The following is a 27980-nucleotide window of genomic DNA, read 5'->3' on the forward strand; positions in this document are numbered from 1 at the left end:
AATTAATTTTCTGGTAAAGCATGCTTAGGAGGGGGCCACACAAAAAGTAGCCTAGGGGCCCATGACCACCTTAATCCTCCACTGGTTAAACCGCTGTATGGTCTTGGCCACCGTGTTGCAGCTCAGTTTCAGGGTCTTGGCAATCTTCTTATAGCCTAGGCCATCTTTATGTAGAGAAACAATTCTTTTTTTTCAGATCCTCAGAGAGTTCTTTGCCATGAGGTACCATGTTGAACTTCCAGTGACCAGTATGAGAGAGTGAGAGCGATAACACCAGATTTAACACACCTGCTCCCCATTCACACCTGAGACCTTGTAACACTAATGAGTCACATGTCATCGGGGAGGGAAAATGGCTAATTGGGTCCAGTTTGGACATTCTCACTTAGGGGTGTACTCACTTTTGTTGCCAGTGGTTTAGACATTAATGGCTGTGTGTTGAGTTATTTTGAGGGGACAGCAAATTTACACTGTTATACAAGCTGTACACTCACTACTTTACATTGTAGAAAAGTGTCATTTTTTCAGTGTTGTCACATGAAAAGATATAATAATATATTTACAAAAATGTGAGGGGTGTACTCACTTTTGTGAGATACTGTGTATATATATATATATATATATATGTGTGTGTGTGTGTTTGTGTGTACTTTTCTTCCTTTCCTGAACAGTAACAATGTAACAGAGGATTCCAGCACACAACTTTCAGCACAGCGGTTAACTTTGCAGCGCCCTGTGATTGGCCCACACTGAAGGACGTGCTATTTCTGGAACGACACAGGAGACAGAGATGATGCGTCTCCACACACAACGCACATTACATAATGTACAGACTAGTGAGAGCGAGGAGCGGGACACACACATCATATGAATACATATCCTACACACATTCAGGCACACGCACATATGTATGCGCATACATACATATACACATGCATGCATACACTCATACACACACACACATATACAGTACTTATACATACACTTACGCACACACATGCATACGAACGCACGCACACACATACATATACATGCACAGACACTCACACACACACATACATGCACATACATACACATACACACATACATGCACACACATACATATACATAGACATTTACCCGCATACACACATATATGCACATACATACACATACACACATATACATGCACAGACACTCACATACATGCACATACATACACATACACACATATACATGCATACAAATACATGCACACATATACATACGAACGCACGCACACACAAACATATACATGCACACACGCTCACACACACATACATATACATAGACATTTACCCGCATACACACATATACATGCATACAAATACATGCACACATATACACACGTGTACACATATACACACATACATACACACTGGCCAGTGCAGAGACTCCCCGCAGGCCTCTGACCAAAGGCATGTTCCCATCCCAGCCAAAACAAACACTCCCCGCCTCTCCTCCTCCTTTCGCTTGAAATATCAAACTGGTTGAGACTAGATCGTTCAAGCCTCAGCTCTTGGCAGGCACTTCCTATATCCCTTCTCAGTGTGTGCGTTCTCCTTCTCAGCACACACACAACAGGCCGCTACAGGCTCATGAGCCCCAATCTCACTCCATTCTGGCCAGCTGGTGGTGTTTAGGGCCCACATGTGGCCCCTCTTTTCTTATCCTCGCAGCCCACGGCCAATCCGAGCTGATAAAGGCTCACAAGCCCTCTGAGGGGCGCACAATCCTGAGCGATGAACGAATGGGATATTTTGGTGCGCCTCCATTGCTGTTAAAATGCAGCATTGGAGTCTTTTGTGTCATAATCTTTGCAAGGTTTGGGGTTTAGGTGATCCCCTTTATTGGCTGATCTGAGTTATGGAGGATGTGAGATCCTTATATCTAGATAGAAAATCCTCACTGAATGTACAGAGATACAAGGAAATACAAAGATATACAAGGAGATATAAAGTAGCTTTTTGTTTACAAACAATGTAACAATCACCACTGACAGGAGTAGTAATGGACAATGTAACAGTTTTGGAAACAGAAGAAGAAGCAGCAGAATTTCCGCTCTTATGTCTATGTCCAGGTTGTTCCCCAAAATCCGGGACACCAAACTTTTCAGTTCGAGGGCCACATTGTATATTTTACAAATATTCCTGGGCCACAAAAAATATGTTTTAGAAATGAATATATATATTATTTGGATCTCCTTTATAATCAGCATGAGATGATTCAAGATAACAGAGAAGAACTTACTCATCGGAGTCCTCCTTACATCAGATGTCCCCATCAGAGCCCTCCTTACATCAGGGTCCCCATCAGAGCACCCCTTACATCAGTGTCCCCATCAGAGCCCTCCTTACATCAGTGTCCCCATCAGAGCCCTCCTTACATCAGGGTCCCCATCAGAGCCCTCCTTACATCAGGGTCCCCATCAGAGCCCTCCTTCCTTACATCAGGGTCCCCATCAGAGCACCCCTTACATCAGTGTCCCCATCAGAGTCCCTCCTTACATCAGTGTCCCCATCAGAGTCCCTCCTTACATCAGTGTCCCCATCCAAGTTCCCCCCTTACCTCAGTGTCCCCATCAGAGCACTCCTTACATCGGTGTCCCCATCAGAGTCTCCCCTTACATCAGTGTCCCTAAGAGAGTAGCCTTTACATCTGTGTCCACATCAGGGTCTCTCTTGCATCAGTGTCGCTATCAGAGTACCCTTTAGATCAGTGTCCTTATCAGAGTTCCCCCTTACACCAGTTTCCCCATCAGAATCTCCCCTTACATCAGTCTCACTATCAGAGTTCCCAATTCAGTGTTCCCATCAGTGCTCCCCTTACATCAGTGTCTCCATCAGTACCGTCTTACATCAGTGTCTTCATCAGTGTCCCCATCAGAGTCCCCCTTACATCAGGTGTCCCCATCAGTGCCCCCTTACATCAGTGTCCCCATCAGAATTCCTCCTTATATCAGTGTCCCCATCAGAATCCCCCTTACATCAGTGTCTCCATCAGAGCTCCTCCTTATATCAGTGTCCCCATCAGAGTTCCTCCTTGCATCAGTGCCCCCTCATATCAATGTCCCCATCAGTGCCCCCTTACATCAGTGTCCCCATCAGTGCCCCCTTACATCAGTGTCCCCATCAGAGTTCCTCCTTATATCAGTGTCTCCATCAGTGTCCCCCTTACATCAGTGTCTCCATCAGTGTCTCCATCAGTGCCCCCCTTACATCAGTGTCTCCATCAGTGCCCCCCTTACATCAGTGTCCCCATCAGAGTCCCCCTTTTACATCAGTGTCTCCATCAGTGCCCCCTTACATCAGTGACCCATCAGAATTCCTCCTTATATCAGTGTCCCCATCAGAGTTCCCCTTACATCAGTGTGTCACCATCAGTGCCCCCTTACATCAATGTCCCCATCAGAGTTCCTCCTTATAGTAATGTCCCCATCAGAGTTCCTCCTTATATCAGTGTCTCCATCAGTGCCCCCCTTACATCAGTGTCTCCATCAGTGTCTCCATCAGTGCCCCCCTTACATCAGTGTCTCCATCAGTGCCCCACTTACATCAGTGTCTCCATCAGTGTCTCCATCAGTGCCCCCCTTACATCAGTGTCTCCATCAGTGCCCCCTTACATCAGTGTCCCCATCAGAGTCTCCCTTTTACATCAGTGTCTCCATCAGTGCCCCCTTACATCAGTGACCCCATCAGAATTCCTCCTTATATCAGTGTCCCCATCAGAGTCCCCCTTACATCAGTGTGTCACCATCAGTACCCCCTTACATCAATGTCCCCATGAGAGTTCCTCCTTATAGTAATGTCCCCATCAGTTCCCCCTTACATCAGTGTCCCCATCAGTGCCCCCCTTACATTAAAATCCCCATCAGAGTTCCCTCTTATATCAGTTCCCCCCTTACATCAGTGTCCCCATCAGAGCACCCCTTATATCAATGTCCCAATCAGAGTCCTCCCTTACATCAGTGTCTCTATCAGAGTACCCTTTACATCATTGTCCCCATCAGAGTCCTCCTTAGATCGGTGTCCCCATCAGAGTCTCCCTTTACATTAGTGTCCCCATCAGAGCCCCCTTACATCATTGTCCCCATCAGAGTCCCCCTTACATCAGTGTCCCCATCAGAGTCCCCCTTACAGCTGTGTACCCATCAGTGCCCCCTCTTACTTCAGTGTCCCCACCAAAATTTCCTCTTACACCAAGGTCCCCAATAGATGCCCCCCCCCCCCACATCACCGTCCCTCCTTACGTCAGTGTCCCCATTAGAGTCTGAACTTGCCTGAGCATTCAGAAAGCAGAGGCCAGGGAGCTAAAGTTACAGTCTGCAGAGCGCAGTGAGAGCTGATTGGAGGGAAGGTAGACCCCCCCCCCTTCACACAGCACACAGGAACAGAGCTAAGGCAGCTCTTGGTCCTCACTTATGATCGGCAGCCTGTGGGACTGGCTCCCTTATCATGTGACCACTGAAAGCCAATCACAGTGGTTATCTGTCCTGCCCCGCCGATGTTCAGAACTTTTTAAAGGGGCAGAAAAGGGCTAATAACTGTATTTTTAAAAAAAACTATATACATTTCATTTTTATACAAGAAAACCTTTTTATAAATGACAAAGGATTCCCAGAGCACTGTGGATTAAGAGACAGCACACCCGACGTTGCCTGTTTAAAGACTCTGATATGGGATGGGACATTGTTCTGAGGGGAACAGGCATCGGTATGAAGCCATGGTGAGTAGGACAATTTCAGGTAGTTGAAACAGAGACTCCATTCACACTTGCGTGACTCCAAAGTCGCAGGTTTCCAGTGTAACTTTGAAACGCGACTTTGAGTGCGACTTTGATCCGACTTTACACTTTGCAGCAGGGCTGCTGCTAGAAATCATGGGGCCCAATACAGCCTACCTGACAGGGCCCCCCATCCCAGCCCTAAGTGCCTGAGGACATTTATCAGTCCCTTTCTTTGCAGGTTCAGCTTCACAGATGAATGAATAGGAAACGCTCAGAGGCTTCCTGCTCATTCACAAACCGAAGCATAGTAAACACGGTTTACTATGCTTCAGTGATGAATGGACACAGGAGTGATTGGTTCCGATTGATCACTGTGTTCATTCAAGAAAGGAAGGGGCCAGTAAATGTGTGCCCATAGCAGCTGCCAACTGGAGAGGAGAGGAGGGAAGCCGGCAGCGCTGTGGGGGAAAGGGGCACATAGGGGGCCCAGAGAGCAGATGGATGTGCTAAGACCAATCCCCCTGTAGTGCAGCTGGAGGGAAAAAAGAGGAGGAAAAGCTGGCAGCGCTGTGGGTGAAAGGGGCACATAGGTGGCCTGGAGAGCAGATGGAGGTGCTAGGACCAATCCTCCTGTAGTGCAGTTGGAGGGAGAATAAGGAGGAAAAGCTGGCAGCGCTGTGGGTGAAAGGGGCACATAGGTGGCCTGGAGAGCAGATGGAAGTGCTAGGACCAATCCCCCTGTAGTGCAGCTGGAGGGAGAAAGAGGAGGAGAAGCCGGCAGCGCTGCAGCACTGTGGGGGAAAGGGGCACATAGGGGGCCCGGACAGCAGATGGATGTGCTAGGACCAATCCCCCTGTAGTGCAGCTAGGGGGGAGAAAGAGGAGGAGAAGCCGGCAGCGCTGCCTTATCAGCGGCCCTGCTTTGCATGTCAAAGTTGCATCAAAAGCGACATTGAAGTAGTGCAGGCACCTTTTCAAAGTCGCTGCAACTTTAAGTCGCTCTGATTTAAATTGGTGCCATTGAAATCAATAGACTACGACTTGTCATGCTCCAGTTCCAGTTTTAGTAAATCTTGAGTGAAAATGTGCTTTTTTTTTTCTAATGAACTGTCTGGATGCCTCATAGCAGGCCAGGTAATCAGATTTTCCCAACCTTTTTATAATCAGCTCCAAAAACATAGAAAAAAAAAGTTTGGATGCCCTGAGCAACACAGACAGTTTCGGTTTCAGACACTTTATTAAAGGAGGAAGGAGCTACGCCAACCCCCCTGAGATGAATGCTTCTTGGAGATTTGGAGTCTAAAATGAGCTCCTGGCCTCCTGCTAATACTCGTTACATGGATGTTCCCTTGAAGAGCAAATAAACACGTGCAGCGCCTGCCAAGCCATAGTTCTGTGTTCACGCTGCACGCCGCACATGGAGTCACACGAGCAACCGCCCAGCTCACTGCAGAAGCAGTTTAAAGGTCCCATGGATTTTTACAAGGCACAGCGTTGAAGTAAACACGCCCCCCCCCCCCTTCTCCGTCTCGTGTCTTCCACCCATGGAGCGCCGACCGTCTGCTGGAAGTATACCCAGAGGGGGCCAGCTGAGTCATTTCAGAGGTTTTGCAAGAAAGTTTGGAGTTTAAGTGAAACCCCTCATTGGCTGACTTGTGTTTCAGAATGCCTTACATCCCTTCTTCAGGATTTATACGAGTCATCCTGAAAACGTGTAGCTTTAAAGCTCCCCTTCAGACATGCACAGTTGTACCGGCTCCTCTCCTGGACTGAAATGTCCTACTCTGATTTCACTGCACACTGTGAGCTTCTCATCATGTGCATTAGAAGCTGCAGCATGTCAGATAGAGCCCACCCCGTTTCCTGGCTGGAGGACACCCAGCATCATCTACACTTTCCTCTCCAGCATGACTGTCCCTTTTCCCCCCTGCCCCCCCCCCCCCCCATTATTTCATTTATTGGATTTCAGTTCTTTTATCAGCATCACATGTGGGTGTTACCTAGGGAGGTCTGCATGCAAATGAAACACTGACTCCTCAAGATTGATACCCATCCATCAAGGCTTTTGGGTATTTGCATAACTCCTCCCACTGCTTGCATCATGATTGAGGACTGCGGAGAGGAGTACTGAGGCAGGATGCCGATGTTGTGTCGAGAAGTGCCCGATATCGAGAAGTGCCCGGGACGGAACAGCGCAACAGCTGATTTTACCATCAGCTGTTGTGACGGCGAGACGGCGCCGGCGCACAATAGCCAGCAGAATACATTTTTCTGTCAGATTGTGCCCCCCGCTCCCGTGGCGAGTTAATGTCGGCGAGGGGCGGACTTATAAACGATGAGCAGTTGGGGGCGGAATTTTTGAAGATGCCCAGTGCTGCAAAACAAAACTTTTTATGCTCTTCTTCGAAGAATAAAATTCCGCCCCCAACTGCCCATCTTTTATAAATCCGCCCACAACATGTAGAAATCCGGCCCTCAGCGACATGAACTCGCCACAGGAGCGCGGGGCACAATCTGACAGAAAAATGTATTCTGTTGGCTATTGTGCGCAGTCGCCGTCTCGCTGTCACAACAGCTGATCGTACGGCGCATGCGCAGTACAACCCGGGCACTTCTCGATAGCGGGCACTTCTCGACAGAGCACCGGCGCTTAATATTACAAGCAAGTAGCCTTTATTTAAGAAGAATAAAGCATGAAATCCAAGGAAAAAGGGAACGTGTTTTGACCATTAGCCCTTAATCATGACGGCCTTCGGTAATATCCACAAGCAAGCAGCCTTTATTTGAGAATAACAAAACATAAAACCAAAGTAAAAGTCCAACACGTTAGGCCTTAATCATGAGCCATTAAAGCCATTTACTTAGATTTTATGCTTTGTTCTTAAATAAAGGCTACTTTGTGGATATTACTGAAGGCCGTTTGGCCTTAATCATGAGCCATAATTAAGACCTAATGACCTAAACGTGTTCCCCTTTTGCTTGGATTTCGTGCTTTGTTCTTTTAAATAAAGGCTACTTGCTTTTGGATATTACCAAAGGGCGTTGAGTCTTAATCATGAACCATAATTGAGGCCGAAGAGCCGAAATGCATTTCCCCTTTGCTTGGATTTCACGACTTGTTCTTAAATAAAGGCTACTTGCTTGTGGATTTTACCGAAAACTGTTAGGCCTTAATCATAAGCCTAATGGCCAAAAAGGTGTTCCCCTTTTGCTTGGATTTCATGCTTTGTTCTTCTTAAATAAAGGCTACTTCCTTGTGGATATTACCAAAGGTCGTTGAGCCTTAATCATGAACCATAATTGGGGCCAACGGGCAAAATGCGTTCCCTTTTTGCTTGGATTTCATGCTTTGTTCCTTTTAAATAAAGCTTATTTGCTTGTGGATATTACCGAAGGCCATTGAGCCTTAATCATGAAACATAAATGAGGCCTAACAGCGAAAATGCGTTCCCTTTTGTCTGGACTTCATGCTTTGTTCTTCTTAATTAACGGCTATTTGCTTGTGGATTTTACCGAAGGCCATTAGGCCTTAATCATGAGCCATGATTAAGGCCTAACAGCCGAAACGCATTCCCTTTTGCATGGATTTTATGTTTTGTTCTTTTTAAATAAAGGCTAATTGCTTATGAATAATACGGAAGACCATTAGGCCTTAATCATGGCTTATGATTAAGGCCTAACAGCTGAAACCCGTTCCAATTTTGCATGGATTTTATGCTTTGTTCTTCTTGAATAAATGCTACTTGCTTGTGGATATTACCGAAGGCAGTCCGGCCTTAATCATGAGCCATGATTATAGCCTAATGGCCAAAACAGCTTCCCCTTTTATGCTTTGTTCTTCCTAAACAAAGGCTACTTGCTTGTGGTTTTTACCGAAGGCCATTAGGCCTTAAACTTGATCCACGATTAAGGCCTAACGAACGAAATGCATTCCCCTTTTTGCTTGGATTTCATGCTTTGTTCTTTATAAATAAAGGCCACTTACTTGTGGATATTACAGAAGGCTGTCAGGCCTTAACCATGAGTCATGATTAAGGCCTAAAGGCCAAAAAGTGTTCCCTTTTGCATGGATTTTATGTTTTGCTCTTCTTAACCAAAAGCCTTCCTGCTTGTGGATATCACCGAAGGCCGTTAGGCCTTAATCATTAACCATAATTAAAGTGTCTGTAAACCTTCCTCCTTTTTTTTTTTTTTAATAACAAACATATAATACTTACCTCCACTGTGCAGTTCGTTTTGCACAGTGTGGCCCTGAACCTTGTCTTCTGGGCTCCCCCGGCGGTGCTCGCGGCTCCTCCTCCCTCGCATCGATAAACCCACTGGGGGAATCGCCCTCCCTGGGAGTTACCTTGCGTCCGCGCTCCCGAGTCCAGCATTTGCGTGCATAGACACAGAATGCCGGACTCGCCCCGCCCCCCCCCCCCGCGTCATTGGATTTGATTGACAGCAGCGGGAGCCAATGGCTGTGCTGCTATCAATCTATCCAACTAAGTGCAGAGAACCCCGGGCAGAGAAGGTGAGCGCATCTCCGCAGAGGGAATGAACGGGCTCAGGTGAGTAAAATGGGGGGGCTTGGGGGCCGGTCACTGTCAGAAGTTTGTTCACCTTAATGCATAGGATGCATTAAGGTGTAAAAACACAAGGGTTTACAATCCCTTTAAGGCCTAACAGACGACACGCGCTCCCCTTTTGCGTGCATTTCATGCCTTGTTCTTAAAAAAAACTACTTGCTTGTGCATTTTACCGAAGGCCGTTAGACCTTAATTAAAACTCATGATTAAGGCCTAACGGCCGAAACGCGTTCCCCTTTTGCTTAGATTGATTACTATGTTTTTCTTAAATAAAGGCTGCTTGCCCATGGACATTACCGAAGGCCATCAGGCCTTCATCTTGAGCCTCAATTAAGGCCTAATGGCCAAAATTCACTCCGCTTTTGCTTGGATTTTTATGCTTTGTTCTAAAATAAAAGCTACTTCCTTGTGGATATCACAGAAGGCTGTTAGGCCTTAATCATGAGCCATAATAAGGCCTGCTGGCTGAAACGCATTCCCCTTTTGCTTGGATTTCATGCTTTGTTCTTAAATAAAGGCTACTTGCTTGTGGTTATTGCTGAAGGCTGTTAAGACTTAAAGTGATTGTAAAGGTTTGTTTCTTTGTTTTTTTTTTAAAATAACAAACATGCCTATACTTACCTCCTCTGTGCAAGGGTTTTGCACAGAGCGGCCCCGATCCTCCTTTTCTGGGGTCCCTCCGCAGCAGTCATGGCTCCTCCTCCACATCAAGTGCCCCCACGGAGAGCCGCATTCCCTGGGGGCACTCGTGCGGACACGCTCCCGAGTCCTGCTGTTGCGTCCATTGACACAGACAGCAGGACTCGGCCCCGCCCCTAGAAGGAGATCTCCCTTCATTTCCTGTCTTGGAGACACAACAGGAAGTAAAATTAAATCTCTACAAAGGGAGGGAAATCACCTTTTAGAAGGTTGTCACCAGAACAAAGTACCCCACAAAAGAGATTTCCCCTCTATTCCTGTTCTGTGACAACCTAAAATTTTGGATTTCCCATCACTTTTTGCTTTGGTGACACCAAACGGTCACCAGAACAAATAGAGGGGGAAACAGGCAAAAATTCAAACCTCAAACTATATAGAAAGCAGTAAGAGCAACACACCAACGATCAACAAGTCCAAAATGATCCTCCATGAGATAATCAGTGGAAATCCATCACGTTCAGAGTTCAGACACTCCCCCTTCATCAGGGGTTATGTATTATGTAACTTCAAATTCGGTTGGACTTTGTTTGGATTGGGGTCCTCTGGTATATCTGAGCAGCCTCACCAAAGCAAGTCCACTTTATCAAGAAAGTGGTCTTCTTCAACATTAAAAGAAGATCCAGCGCCTATTCCTTCTCACTCAATGTTTTGGTCGTACATACACTTGAATCTTACAACTGAAGCTAAATAAATTGATGTACATCATTGAGATAAGACGTCCTACAGATTGTGAAGGTGCAGCAATTATATTTGGCATAGTAAGTTGCTGATACACCTGTCTTTGATACATTCCAACCCAAAACAATGGAACCCAAAGGCACCTGGGAGGGCGATGAGCCCAGTACTGACTCTGTGCCAGGCTGCAGAAACAAAATGGGATAGGTAAATCCTATCTATGTTTGTTTACGGTGCTGGAGACAATCGGGTGTTAGGTGAGAAGGATGTCAATCTGGCAGCTTCAAGAAGAGTACATTAGAATGCTGGCAACAGCCCAAAATGTCAGAGTGGTGCCGCACTCATTTTGCAGCCTTTTTTATGCCGTGGCTTGACACCCAGTGCTCTTCATCTATTGTTATATATATATAGATAGATAGATAGATAGATAGATAGATAGATAGATAGATAGATAGATAGATAGATAGATAGATAGAGAGAGTATCTCACAAAAGGGAGTACACCCCTAAGTGAAAATGTCCAAATTGGGCCCAAAGTGTCAATATTTTGTGTGGCCACCATTATTTTCCAACACTGCCTTAACCCTCTTAGGCATGGAGTTCACCAGAGGTTCACAGGTTGCCACTGGAGTCCTCTTCCACTCCTCCATGATGACATCACAGAGCTGGTGGATGTTAGAGACCTTGTGCTCCTCCACCTTCCATTTGAGGATGCCCCACAGCTGCACAATAGGGTTTAGGTCTGGAGACATGCTTGACCAGTCCATCACCTTTACCCTCAGCTTCTTTAGCAAGGCAGTGGTCGTCTTAGAGGTGTGTTTGGTGTTGTTATCATGTTGGAATACTGCCCTGCGGCCCAGTCTCTGAAGGGAGGAGCTCATACTCTGCCATTCATGGTTCCCTCAATGAACTGTAGCTCCCCAGTGCCAGCAGTACTCATGCAGTCCCAGACCATGACACTCCCACCACCATGCTTGACTGTAGGCAAGACACACATGTCTTTGTACTCCTCACCTGGTTGCTGCCACACACGCTTGACACCATCTGAACCAAATAAGTTTATCTTGGTCTCATCAGACCACAGGACATGGTTCCAGTAATACATGTCCTTAGTCTGCTTGTCTTCAGCAAACTGTTTTCGGACTTTCTTGTGCATCATCTTTAGAAGAGGCTTCCTTCTGGGATGACAGCCATGCAGACCAATTTGATGCAGTGTGCGGCGTATGGTCTGATCACTGACAGGCTGACCTCCCACCCCTTCAACCTCTGCAGCAATGCTGGCAGCACTCATACGTCTATTTCCCAAAGACAACCTCTGGATATGACGCTGAGCATGTGCACTCAACTTCTTTGGTCAACCATGGTGAGGTCTGTTCTGAGTGGAACCTGTCCTGTTAAACCGCTGTATGGTCTTGGCCACCGTGCTGCAGCTCAGTTTCAGGGTCTTGGCAATCTTCTTATAGCCTAGGCCATCTTTACGTAGAGCAACAATTCTTTTTTTCAGATCCTCAGAGAGTTCTTTGCCATGAGGTGTCATGTTGAACTTCCAGTGACCAGTATGAGAAAGTGAGAGCGATAACATCAAATTTAACACACCTGCCCCCCATTCACACTTGAGATCTTGTAACACTAACAAGTCAAAAGACACCGGGGAGGGAAAACGGCTAATTGGGCCCAATTTGGACATTTTCACTTAGGGGTGTACTCACTTTTGTTGCCAGAGGTTTAGACATTAATAGCTGTGTGTTGAGTTATTTTGAGGGGACAGAAAATGTACACTGTTATACAAGCTGTACACTCACTACTTTACATTGAAGTGTCATTTCAGGGGTGCACTCACCTTTGTGAGATACAGTATTTTACCAAAAAAGAGCATATATTGCCTAAGGAAGAGGTTGGATCTGTAAAACACCCCCCCCCCCCCCCTTTTTTTTTTTTTTTTTTTAGCAAAATGTGTGTGCTCAAGTCCACAATGTGTGATGATAATAGTGCATTGATATCCCCCCCATGATGTGAAGTGAATTCTTATATTAAAAAGCTGATTACTCACACTCACTAGAAGGGGCAATCTGTAGAAGTATCGGAAGCCCAGGAGCTAATTGTTTCATCCCCTGGACTTATTGCTGGATGTTGGCTGTCACTGACAGCCAGAGGTTCCGACCTAAACCCCTGCGTTATGGTTCAATAGCAGGACATTCAAATAAAGCGGCCTTAACTCAACATCTATGTGGGCAAATCGTATTGTTCATTTCTGACCATTTGAAAGACGAATAAGCAAGCCAGGGGAGTTGATAGGTGGCAAAAAGACCAGGGGCTTCAGCCCGAAGTCCAAGGCCGGCATGGTGGGGGTGGGGGGACGGGGGCCGTAGTGGCGCTGAGTTTTTTGGCTGGGCGGTGGGGTTGTGTGGCAGGGGGTAGGCTCACTTGCTGGTTGCTGCCTGGCTTACCAGTGCCCATCAATGCTGACCACTAAACTGATCTACCTACCTGACATACACACACTGACCTACACACACTGACCTACCCGACATACATACACTGACCTACCTACCTGACATACACTGACCTACCTGACATACACTGACCTACCTACACTGACCTACCTAACATACATACACTGACCTACCTGACATACACTGACCTACCTACACTGACCTACCTGACATACATACACTGACCCACATGACATACACTGACCTACCAATCTGACATACACTGACCTACCTGACTGACATACACTGACCTACCTACCTGACATACACTGACCTACCTGACATACATATACTGACCTACCTGACTAACATACACTGACCTACCTACCTGACATACACACACTGACCTACCTGACCAGGAGACAGACTTCATGTTTTCTGCAGCAGCAGCTCAGCTCAGCTGTGGTGTGCGAGGCAGCCAGAGGAGGGGAGGAGAGCTGCCCGCCCGAGCGCCGAGTGGGGATCGATGTGGCGCGGTGGCCGCATTGTAATTCCTGCCTTCTGGAGCCTGCAGCGCCTATGATGCACGTCACACGTCCCGCGGTGCCGCCATTGGACCAGTGGGACGTCCATCATAGGCGCTACAGGGAGAGAAAAATATCACCGCTCTGATGGAGGTCTGTGAGGAACAAACATTTTCTCCATGCTGGAAGTAACAGGTGCAGGCAATGCTGGTAATTGAGAGGTAAACGAGAAATCCTGGACAGCCGCACTCAAAAGTAATCTTCGATCTTTATTTAAGTATAATCATAAAAATACATGCCACAGCATCACAAAGCAGGAAACCGCTGTATGGTCTTAGCCACTGTGCTGTAGCTCAGTTTCAGGGTCTTGGCAATCTTCTTATAGCCTAGGCCATCTTTATGTAGAGCAACAATTATTTGCCATGAGGAGCCATGTTGAACTTCCAGTGACCAGTATGAGAGAATGAGAGCAATAACATCATATTTAACACACCTGCTCCCTATTCACACCTGAGACCTTGTAACATTAATAAGTCACATGACACCAGAGAGGGAAAATGGCTGGACATTTTCACTTAGGGGTGTACTCACTTTTGTTGCCAGCGGTTTAGACATTAATGGCTGTGTGTTGAGTTATTTTGAGGGGACAGCAAATTTACACTGTTATACAAGCTGTACACTCACTACTTTACATTGTAGCAAAGTGTCATTTCTTCAGTGTTGTCACATGAAAAGATAGAATAAAATTTTTACAAAAATGTGAGGGGTGTACTCACTTTTGTGAGATACTGTACATGTGTATTTATATATCTATATATATATATATATATATATATATATATATATATATATATATATATATACATACACATACACACACACCCACCCAACGTGCAGTGCTCTCCAGTCCATCAATCTGCATTCTAGACAATCAGCAGAATAAGCCGGCATCTCAATGTCACTTCAGGATTGAGTCATATGAGAGTCGTTTACACCCGGGAAGCCTTCGTCGCCTGAGGCAGCAGCACAGAATTCTCCTACATGATGCAACCATGTGACCACACAGCAATCTCTGCTACGTGCCGCTTATAGGGGTCTAGGAGCATCGTCTTTCGGGGAAAGCTTCTTTGGACAAGTCGGAAGTTCTTGGCTGATCATTTATTGGCCACCATTACGAGTGCGGAAATAAGACTGTTGCCGGGGATCACAGATAGGGTAGCCACTTATCCTAAAGAAACAAAAAATAAATACATGAATTACATTATCTTTCCTATTAGGAAACGTTGTTTAAAAAAAGAATAAGTGCACCACAGATTATTTTTATATTATTTTTATATTAATTTATTAATATTTATTAATTTATTAATTATTTGTATTTATATAGAGCCAACAATTGATGCAGTGCTTTACATATGTATTGTACATTCAGATTAAATATGAGTTCAGTAAATCTTTATGCCCACATGACAGGAGGTCACCAAAAATAAAAATCCACTGTGCTTCGAGTGCTCAATACTAGAGCTGGGAAATAGGGTAACATAAGACAGGGATCGATTTAAAAAGGACATTTTTTAAGATGTCGTAGTACATAATATACAGTAGTAAAAAAATATACAAAATTATATATATATATATATATATATATATATATATATATATATATATATATATATATATATATATATACATAAATTAAAATATATATATATATATATATATAATACATTTTTTTTATTTATGTATATATTTTAGGTATGTATATATATATATATATATATATATATATATATATATATAGATATATATATATATATATATATATATATATATATAGATATCTATATCTAGATATCTATATCTAGATATAGATATCTAGATATAGATATCTATATATATATATATATATATCTATATATATATATATATATATATATATATATATCTCTAGATATCTAGATATAGAGATATATAGATATATATATATTTTTTTTTAAATTTATAATATATATATATATATATATATATATATATATATTTTTTTTTTTTTTTATTTATATATATATATATATATATATATATATATATATATATATATATATATATATATATATATATATATATATATATATATATATATATATATATATATATATATATATATACATAAATTTATATATATATATATACACACACACACACACATACAGTAATCTAATAATAAAGTTTTAGAATAAAAAAATATATGCTATATACTAATATTCAGTGTCCTGAAAAAGTATTGTAATTTTCCACATTTTGTCATGTTACAACCAAAAACATAAATGTATTTTATTGGGATTTTATGTGATAGACCAACACAAAGTGGCACATAATTGTGAAGTGGAAGGAAAATGATAAATGGTTTTCAAAATGTTTTACAAATAAATATGTGAAAAGTGTGGGGTACATTTGTATAGCGCCCCCCTGAGTCTATACTTTGTAGAACCTCCTTTCACTACAATTACAGCTGCAAGTCTTTTTGGGGATGTCTCTACCAGCTTTGCACATCTAGAGAGGGACATTTTTGCACATTCTTCTTTGTAAAATAACTCAAGCTCTGTCAGATTGGATGGAGAGCGTCTGTGAACAGCAATTTTCAAGTCTCGCCACAGATTCTCAATTGGATTTAGGTCTGGACTAGACATGTGCGGTTCGTTTCGTTCCGAATTGAAATTCGGACGACTTTTCATTTTTTTGGAAATTCGGATGTTTTCGAATTTCTGATTTACAATAGTACCGAATTTAAACAAATCCAAAATAACTGAAAAAAATACAGAGGAAATTCGAATTCAAATTGTTTTCAAATCATTTTCAAATACTTTTCAAATTCAAATCGTTTTTCAATTTCCAAAGAGAATAAAATAGAATAGAAAATAAAGGAATAGAATATAAAAAGAATATAACAGAAAATAAAAGAATAGAATAGACTAGAATATAATAAAAACAAATAGTATAAAATAGAATAACATAGAAAGAATATAACCATCTTCTGAAATTCGAATTTCAAATAGAATAAATTTGAACTTGAATACATAAGAAAAGAATAGAATAGAAAATAATAGAATAGAAAGAATATAACCATCTTCTGAAATTTGAATTTCAAATAGAATATGTTTGAATTCGAATACATAAGAAAAGAATAGAATAGAATAAAACAGAATAGAAAAAATATAACCATCTTCTAAAATTCAAATTTCGAATAGAATACATTTGAACAGAAAATAATAGAATAGAATATAGAATAGAATAGAATAGAATAAACAAATAGAAAAACAATAGAATAAAATTTCCCAAAAATCAAATAGAATCAATTCGAATATCAATTTGAATTTGAATATAATAGAAAAGAGTAGATTAGAATAGGAAGATAGTTATATTCGTTCTATTCTATTCTGCTTTTTTCTACACTATTGTGTTATTTTCTATTCTATTCCACTCTATTCTTTTCTATTTTATTCAAATTCTAATTAATTTTGGAAAATGGTTATATTATTTCTATTCTATTCTATTGTTTTTTTTTTTTAATTTTATTCTTTTCTATTCTATTCAAATTTCAGAAGATGGTTATAATCTTTCTATTTAATTCTATTCTTTTTTTATTCTATTCTATCCCTTTCTAATCTATTCCATTTTATTCTGTTCTTTTATTTTCTATACTATTTTATTCTGTTTTACTCTATTATATTCTATTTTATTTTCTGTTATATTCTTTCCTATTCTATTCTATTTTTACCATTCTATTTTTTTCATTTTCTGATCTATTTTATTCTCTTTGGAAATTGGAAAACTATTTGAATTTGAAAACCTTTTCGAATTTGAAAACTATTCAAACTAATTTGAAAACTTTTCGAATCGATCCGAATTTAGATTCGAAAATTTGAATTGATTCAAATGCGAATAAACAAAACGAATTCTGAAAACAAATTAAACGGAACATTTAACTAAACAAATTTATGTAAATAACGAATCGAAACAAAACTAATTTTTTTGTTCTGCACATGTCTGGACTTTGACTGGGCCATTCTAACACATGAATATGCTTTGATCTAAACCATTCCATTGTAGCTCTGGCTGTATGTTTAGGGTCGTTGTCCTGCTGGAAGGTGAACCTCCACCCCAGTCTCAAGTCTTTTGCAGATTCTAACAGGTTTTCTTTTAAGATTGTCCTGCATTTGGCTCCATCCATCTTCACATCAATTCTGACCAGCTTCCCTGTCCCTGCTGAAGAAAATCATCCCCACAACATGATGCTGCCACCACCATGTTTCACAGTGGGGATGGTGTGTTCTGGGTGATGTGCAGTGTTAGTTTTCCGCCACACATAGCATGTTGCTTTTAGGCCAAAGAGCACCTTCTTCCACATGTTTTCTGTGCCCCCACATGGTTTCTCGTAAACTGCAAACGGGACTTCTTATGGCTTTCTTTCAAAAATGTCTTTCTTCTTGCCACTCTTCCATAAAGACCAGATTTGTGGAGAGCACGACTAATAGTTGTCCTGTGGACAGATTCTTCCACCTGAGCTGTGGATCTCTGCAGCTCCTCCAGAGTTACCATGGGCCTCTTGGCTGCTTCTCTGATGAATGCTCTCCTTGCCCGGCCTGTCAGTTTAGGTGGACGGCCATGTCTTGGTAGGTTTGCAGTTGTCCCATACTCTTTCCATTTTCGGATGATGGATTGAATATTGCTCTGTGAGATGTTCAAAGCTTGGGTTATTGTTTTATAACCTAATCCTGCTTTAAACTTCTCAACAACTTTATCCCTGACCTGTCTGGTGTGTTCCTTGGCCTTCATGATGCTGTTTGTTCACAAAGGTTCTCTAACAAACCTCTGAAGGCTTCACAGAACAGCTGTATTTATACCAAGATTGAATTACACACAGGTGGACTCTTCTCAATAATTAGGTGACTCCTGAAGGCAATTGGTTCCACTAGATTTTAGTTAGGAGTATCAGAGTAAAGGGGGCTGAATACAAATGTACACCACACGTTTTAGATATTTACTATTTAAAAATTTGAAAACCATTTATCATTTTCCTACCACTTCACAATTATGTGCCACATTGTATTGATCTAAATAAAATCCCAATGAAATACATTTATGTTTTTGGTTGTAACATGACAAAATGTGGAAAATTTGGGGTATGAATACTTTTTCAAGGCACTGTATATATAATCTAATAAAAAAGTGTTATAATGAAAAAAATGTATACTATATACTAATATATATATCTATAGCTATATATATATATAGATATATATATCTATATATATATCTATATATATATAGATATATATATACCGTATTTATCGGCGTATAACATGCACCCCAAGTTTAGGAGGGAATTTTAACCGGTTCAATACAGGGCAATTTCCCCTTCCTTCCCAGGCCAATTTTTAGTTTTAAGCGCTGTCGCACTTTAAACATCAATTGCGCGGTCGTGCAACGTTGTACCCAAAAAAAATTGACGTCCTTTTTTCCCCACAAATAGAGCTTTCTTTTGGTGGTATTTGATCGCCTCTGCGTTTTTTATTTTTTGCGCTATAAACAAAAGAAGAGCGACAATTTGGAAAAAAACACATTATTTTTTACTTTTTGCTATAATAAATATCCCAATTTTTTTTTTAAAAAAACAAATTTTTTCCTCAGTTTCGGCCGATATGTATTCTTCTACATATTTTTGGTAAAAAAAATCGCAATAAGTGTATATTGATTGGTTTGCGCAAAAGTTATAGCGTCTACAAAATACGGGATAGATTTATGGCATTTTAAAAAAATATATATTTATTTATTTTTTTAGCGGCGATCGCGATTTTTTTTTGTGACTGCGACATTATGGCGGACACATCGGACACTTTTGACACATTTTTGGGACCATTCACATTTATACAGCGATCAATGCTATAAAATTGCATTGATTACTGTGTAAATGTGACAGGCAGTGAAGGGGTTAACCACTAGGGGGCGGGGAGGGGTTAATATGTTTCCTAGGGAATGATTCTAACTGTAGGGGGAGGGGACGCACAAGGGGAGGAGACCGATCAGTGTTCCTCCGTTCTGGGAACACAGATCGCTCTCCTCAGCTCTCCTTTACACACACAGATCCCAGGTCCGGCCCGGTTAACGGGCAATCGCGGGTGCCCGGCAGACATCGCGGCCGCCGGGCACACGCACTGGGTCCCGAGCAACGCGGCGGGTGCGCGCGCGCGCCCCCTAGACGGCCGGGAATCCCAGGACGTCATATGACATCCACCCAGGATGGGAGATCCCATCCCAGGACGTCATATGACTATGGCTGGGTAGGGAAGTGGTTGAGGAAAAAAAACTTTTAGGAGGGAAGTTTAAGGAAAAAAAACTTACATTAAAATGCCCATCAATGCAGCCTTATCTGTCCATCTGCAGCCTCCGATGAGAGCCGAGATACACATACCCGAGTGTTCTCTGCTTTTTTCCGCCGCTCACAGTCATGCCCAGTCCCGCCCTATGATGGATATAACACAGGTCCAAGGGGCGGGACTGGGCGCGATGGCGGCACCGAAAAAAGCCGAGAACACTCGGGTATGTGTATCTCGGCTCTGACGAATCCCTGCAGTCTCGGCGCCATATTTGAATCTACCCACGGCTGTGTATGTCGGTGCCGATAAATACGGTATATATATATATATATATATATATATATATATATATATATACTACATATATTAGCCTAATATATACAGTATTTCACAAAAGTGAGTACACCCCTCACATTTCTTTTCATGTGACAACACTGAAGAAATGACACTTTGCTACAATGTAAAGTAGTGAGTGTACAGCTTGTATAACAGTGTAAATTTGCTGTCCCCTCAAAATAACTCAAAATAACTCAACACACAGCCATTAAAGGAGAAGTATGGGTTTAGCTTTTTTTCCCATATTTATACTTACCTAGGTGGATGCTGCATCTGTCCCCCGGCATCTCTGCACTGAAAACCGAGCCATCGAACATTGCCAATGGCTCGGTTCTCTCAGCTCCCCGAGAGGAGAGCTGCTGACTGTCAATCAGCATCTCTCCTCTCTGCTCCTCCACGCTCACTGGAGCGCTGAGCTGTGGAGGAGCGGGGAGTGGCCATCTCAGCCTCTCAGCATATTGTTGGAAGGCCAAGACTGCCATCAGTCCAGGCACCTGGCGGATCCAGACTTCCGAAGTCGGGATGACACAGCGCCTGGACTGATCTTGGTGAAGTGACCCTTAGGAGAAGCCCAGCCAAACGAGCCCAGGCTGGAAACAAAACTTAGTACACCTCTAAGTTAAAATGTCCAAATTGGGCCCAAAGTGTCAATATTTTGTGTGGCCATCATTATTTTCCAGCACTGACTTAACCCTCTTGGGCATGGAGGTCACCAGAGCTTCACAGGTTGCCACTGGAGTCCTCTCCCACTCCACAACGACAACACAGAGCTGGTGGATATTAGAGATCTTACGCGCCTCCAACTTCTGTTTGAGGATGCCTCAATAGGGTTTAGGTCTGGTGACATGCTTGGCCGGTCCATCACCTTTACCCTCAGCTTCTTTAGCAAGGCAGTGGTCGTCTTGAAGGTGTGTTTGGGGTCCTTATCATGTTGGAATACTGCCCTGCGGCCCAGTCTCTGAAGGGAGGGGATCATGCTCTGCTTCAGTATGTCACAGTACATGTTGGCATTTATGGTTACCTCAATGAACTGTAGCTCCGCAGCACTCATGCAGCCCCAGACCATGACACTCTCACCACCATGCTTGACTGTAGGCAAGACACACTTGTCTTTGTACTCCTCACCTGGTTACCGCCGCATGGCTGCGATCCTAAAGGAGCGGGAGGGGACATCCCCCTCCCGCCGCTCTTCCCGTGCCTCTCATCCCACTGGGAGACCCGAGCCACCAGCCGGCGCGTCTGCCGCCTACTCTGAGACCCGAACAAAGCCGGATTCAGCTTTGATCGGGTCTCTGATCTAAAATCCTGGAAGCGATGTCACTTCCAGTTTACTCGGCTGCCAATGGCGCCAATAAGGAAGGATTTGGGGTCCTTCCAAAAAGAGTACTTGTCGCCACCTATACTGTCACATGGGATGTTTACAAAAAAGTGACCACAATTTTTTTTTTTTTTTGACAATGTAAAAAATAAAGAATAAAATAAATAAGAAAACATATTTTTTTTAAAGTGCCCCCTCCCTGCTTGCTCGCGCAGCAAACAAAAACGCATATATAAGTTGCGACCGCAAATGTAAACGATGTTCAAATCACACATGTGAGGTATCACTGCAATCATCAGAGTGAGAGCAATAATTCTAGTACTAGACCTCTTCTGTAACTCTAACCCGGTAACCGTAAAAAAATTTTAAAGCATCGCCTATGGATATTTTTAGGTTCCGTAGTTTGTCGCCATTCCACGAGTGTGCGCAATTTCAAAGCATGACATATTAGGTATCTATTTACTCGGCATAACATAATTTTTCACATTATACAAAAAAATTGGGCTAACTTTACTGTTCAGGTTTTTTTTTTAATTCATGAAAGTGTATTTTTTCCCATCAAATTGCATTTGAAAGAGCGCTGCGCAAATACCGTGTGACATAAAATATCGCCATTTTATTCTCTAGGGTTTCTCAGCGTAACATCATCTTTTACATTATACAAAACAATTGAGCTAACTTTCTTGTTTTTTTGTTTTTTTAATCCATTAAAGTGTATTTTTTCCCCAAAAATTGCCTTTGAAAGACCACTGCGCAAATACAGTGTGGCATAAAATATTGCAACTGACATTTTATTCTCTAGGGTCTCTGCTAAATAAAAAAAAATAAATAAATAAATAAAAAAATATATATATATATATATATATATATATATATATATATATATATATATATATATATATATATATATATATATATATATATATATATGATGACCAAACGTACCAGGTAATGGAATATAAAGCCCAGGCGGGATGCACCAGATTATAATACATAGGTGTTAATTCCCACTTGCCGACCGCCTGAGAAAATCATTAGTTTAATGATGGTTATGGCTACAGCTAAATGCCATAACCCCGGTATTAAAATTTTCCTAAGGCGCTGCTTTTTCTGCTAAAAGTGATCTGAGCGGCTGATTAGTCGCTGGATAATTTTTAGAAGTGGCAGAAGGGGTTGACCGCCCCCTCTTTTTTTATTTTTTTAAAGCATTGAATCAATGTTTTTTTTTTAAATTTTTTTGATCAGATGCTTTTCATTGTAGAGAAGGGATGTGGGGACTTATTGACCCCTGATCTCTCCATAAAGAGTACCTGTCATGCCTTATTTCTATCACAAGGGATGTTTACTTTTCTTGCGATAGGAATAAAAGTGATAAAAAAATAAACAAAAAAATGAAAAGGGACAGGGTAAAAAAAAAAATTAAAAAAAATTTATAGTGAACCCGGCCCCCCCTCCCCCACGCAGTAGTGAATGCATACGTAGGTCAAGCCCACTTTTGTAAACAGTGTTCGCACCACACATGTGAGGTATCGCCGTGAACTTCATAACGAGAGCAATAATTCTAGCATTAGACCTCCTCTGTAATGCTAAACTGGTAACCTGTAAACATTTTAAAAGCATCACCTATGGAGATTTCGAAGTACTGTAGTTTGGTGCCATTCCACGAGTGTGCGCAATTTTAAAGCGTGACATGTTAGGTATCTATTTACTTGGTGTAACATCATCTTTTATATTTTATAAATAAAAATAGGGTTATATATTGTCTTTGTTATTTTTTTATTCATTAAAGTGTATTTTTTCGCAAAAAAATTGTCTTAGAAAATTGCATTAGAAATTTGCTGCACAAAAAAATTGCAATGACTGCCGTTTATATATAATGTATAGGGGTTCTAAGTAGACATGTGCCCTGACGAAAAATGTGTTCATTTTCGTTTCAGAAAATCCAAAAATTCAAAAGAACGAAATTAGAAAATTCTAAATAATAACTAACTAACTAACAATAACTAACTATTAAATTATAGGTATTGGAATTTTCTTTCAAATTTGGCTTTAGTGAACGTAACGAATACGAGTTTATCCGAAGTTACGAATTATCCAAAATAACGAACGCCGTATCTAAACAAATGGAACAAATTAATAATAAATAATAATAAAAAAATGTTTTTATTATTATTATTATTACTATTGTTATTTATTTATTATAAATGTGTTACGTTCCATTTGTTTAGATATGGCATTTGTTATTTCGGATAATTCGTAACTTCAGATAAATTCGTATTCGTTACGCTCACTAACAGACAAATTTGAAAGGAAATTCCAATACCTATAATTTAATAGTTAGATATTATTTCAGATTTTCGAATTTTCGGGTTTTCGGATTTTACGAATTTCAAATTTATGAATTTTTGAATTTACAAATTTACGAATATTCTTAAAAATTTGTTAAATGGGTTTTCGTAAATTCGGATGTGTCCGAATTAACGACTTTGTCGAAATTCGTTAAAAAAATAATTCGGAACGAATTGCACATATCTACAGTAGTTCTAAGTAATTTTACAGCAAAAAAAAATTCAAAATACTTGTACAGTACTGATTTTTAAACAAACTGTCAGAATAGGCATGGACCTTAAGTATAAACATATAGTATAGCGCTAAAATGGAAAAAGCAATGAACTGTGATATCCAATATATAACATTAGAACAAAATAAGTGAACTGATAAAAAGTCCAATGTTCACTGAGGGTGAGCTAAATAATTAATGAAAAAAAAATCATGTCCATCTCATGCACAATGGCGAAACCTCAATTGAACAAGAACAGCACAAACAATATGCAACTAGCTGTGTGGGTACCCTTACCGGATGTGGTGGACCCACTTACCGAACGGTAGTGGATCAATCGAGCTTATGTGGGCCAAGTGCCACAGGGTTAGGATTGACAGGAAAACGATCACTCCAAACAGGATGGTTTTACTCCTCATCCGTGGTGGTCCAGCAGAAGTTCCTGGATCCTTATGACTCTCCAAAACAATATGAAACTTCCACCCTGTAGGGAAGCTGTCTGGAGGTTGTTGATGCATAAACAAAAATGAACTCAATTGAACCGGGATAAAAATACGAGAAAATGGAGAGACATATATTGTAGGTCAAATAAACACAGAAAGGTATTTATTAAAAATTGCAGTACATCAAAAATAAATGAGTGCAAGTACTGGTGATCACAAGTAGGAAAATATAAAAGTATAAAAAGCAATGTGGGGAGTAAGCGTAGCCATCCCGAAGCGTTTCGTCCGAAAGGACTTTAACTGGGGCATAGCATCGCTCCCCAACATTGCTTGTATTTATAAGAAATCTAAATAACATGTGGCATGTAAGGGAGGAAAGGTCCGCCCCTGGTATTTCAACCATTAGTGATACCACTCACCTATACTCTCCCTCCCCCAGTGGGGCATCTCCAAACATAACCCCATTGGTAGGGGAATGTAAGGACCAGTTACACCTGTGACGTCTGACCCGGAAGTGGTAAACAGAAATGGGCGCCAAATGTCGGAAACCACCAAAATGGAGGCTCCGCCAATAACGCATCTATCAATGGTGGGAGCGTCACAGTGAAAAGGGCGCCAAAAAGCCATCACGCAGCTGCAAGCCTGCGACGTTGAGGACGCTAGATTGACACAGTCCACCAATGGAGGCACTGCGTATATGCCACATGATAAGAGCACATGGTCACGTGACTCGTATGAACACACTGCGGGCCAAGTGACCGTAGCCGGGTCACGTGATTCACATGAACACACTGCGAGCCACGTGACTGGAGCCAAAACATAGCACGCCCATAGAGGTCATGTGTCTAAACCAAGTCACGTGACTCTCCAGGGGCATGACACATAACACAACCCATCACGTGGTCCACCATGAGTTACATGTGACGCCAGATGGTCAAGTCCCGTGACTCACCGGGAAATGACACATGACAAGACCCATCACATGGTCCACCATAGGTCACATGAGCCACCAGGTGGTCAGGGCGCATGGGTGTCTAAATACAGCGCTCCAAATGGACTGGAGATAATCCAATCCAAGCCTCACTATCAATAGGAGGCTGGTCCCGTTACCCAGATGGACTGCCGGGTGAACCACTCACACACTCTAATAGGTGACCCTGAATCAAACACTGGGTCAGTCTCATGGTGTGGTATGTGGTCACGTCCAGGCCCCCTGGTGTCCAAAACATCATGGCGCAAAGCATATAGATGTCCACGATGAAGTGCACTTAAGATGGGCACCTAGAGGCCCAAAAGCAAATCTCGCTACTAAAAAGGAGTGTGACTACGGAAATGAATAAATACCGTGGATGAGATAACTTAAAAAAATGATGTAACACAACTGTAAATTAATGCTCCAAGTAACACAAGAATGCAAAGGTATACTCAAATGTTGGATGGAACATCTAAACAGTAGTAAATAACAATAAAAATTTAGGAATGAATACTAATCGCATATAGTACGAAAATTGTGCCAAACTAGAATATGAGAATAAAATCGAAAAACAAAAATGAATAATTCAATTGTTTTAAGCTTGATTAATTAAACAATTGAAGTTCCAATCTACATTCAAACCGAACGGCGAATAGGACCGCAATATATTAATCCAGTAGGTTTCCAGTCGGGATACCCCCCTGTGGGCAAGACTCGCCCATCCAATGTGGGACGAATTTGTCTATTATTTGGAAATGGGTACCTGTAGGGTCAGAGTTCTGATGTTCCAAATAGTGGCGGGGTACGCTGTGATTGGTACGACCCTTCCAGACACTGGCCAGATGTTCGTTGACCCTTACTGAGAGGGTCCTGATGGTACCACCCATGTATTGTTTATTGCATGAACAAGTGAGGAGATAAACTATAAATCTGGTAGCACAGATGGTAAAATGCTTCATTTTATAATTAGGTGAGGTGGAAATAGATGAAAAAGTATCAGTTTTCCGTCTCTCATATACATTATGTAGACATACCTTGCACTTCCGGCAAGGGTAGTAGCCTTTGCATTGTTGAAAAAAGGTTACAGTCTTGGGTGGATCAATTACATTTGGAGCAATCTCTCCTTGTATCGATCTGGCCCCTCTGAACATGACCCCCGCACACTCAGGAAGGGCCGGACCCATGATCCTGTCATTCTGTAGGACCCTCCAATGCTTATTAATCATTTTTTTTATTTGTTTATGCTGTATTGAAAAAGCCATATGGAAGGACCATTTAAACCTATTTTCTCGAGTGGGTTTTGGTTTTTCTTTCAATAAGCTACTTCTGTCAATATCCGTGACCAGACTAATGTCTCTATCCAAGTCAACGTGTCTATATCCCTTTTCTATAAATTTCATTTTCAATGTCTCAGCTTGATTTTTCTAAGTCAGTAGTATTTGTGCAATTCCATCGTAATTGAAGGAATTGACCACGTGGAATGGAGGTAAGCCACTGATCGTGGTGGCAACTATCGACCAGAATGTAACCATTCCGGTCGGTGGGTTTAAAGTAGGTTTTAAATGCTAAACCATCCATAGTATTATTCGCTGAAATCTCGAGATCTAAGAAGTGGATATTAGTCTGACTCATTTCATAACTCTGGGAAATACCCCTGTTGTTGTTGTTCAATATAGACATGAACCCCTGCTAGGATTCAATGTCACCCTTCCAGGGGAGGAGGATGTCATTTATGTATCTAGCCCAAAGGACCAATTCCGGTCTTTTAAGGGCATAGATGACATCCTCCTCCCATTGGGCCATGAATAAATTGGCCAAACTAGGTGCATATTTAACCCCCATGACCACCCCCCTTATATGTGTGTAAAACTGACTCTGGAACCAAAAATAATTATGTTGGGTTGCAAACCTCAATAATTGCATAATGAAATTCCTTAAGTCCACTGGTAATAGTAGGGTTCGTGTGTATTCTTTTATTGGGCAGTTTGTCCAAATCATTTAGAACCAAACTTCTAAACACATTAAGGGAAAGTGCCATGGTTCCAGGGGGATTCAACATAATAAGGATCATAAGGATCCAGGAACTTCAGCTGGACCACCACGGATGAGGAATGGAACCATCCTGTTTGGAGTGATCGTTTTCCTATCAATCCTAACCCTGTGGCACTTGCCCCACATAAGCTCGATTGATCCACTACCGTTCGGTAAGTGGGTCTACCACATCCGGTAAGAGTACCCATCTTTATTCCTTCTGACAGAGGATTTATTCACATCCACAACTGCACAACATCCACAACTGCTAGTTGTATATTGTTTGTGCTGTCCTTGTTCAATTG

The sequence above is a fragment of the Aquarana catesbeiana genome, linkage group LG04, assembly GCF_042186555.1.
Source record: "Aquarana catesbeiana isolate 2022-GZ linkage group LG04, ASM4218655v1, whole genome shotgun sequence".
Classification (NCBI taxonomy): domain Eukaryota; kingdom Metazoa; phylum Chordata; class Amphibia; order Anura; family Ranidae; genus Aquarana; species Aquarana catesbeiana.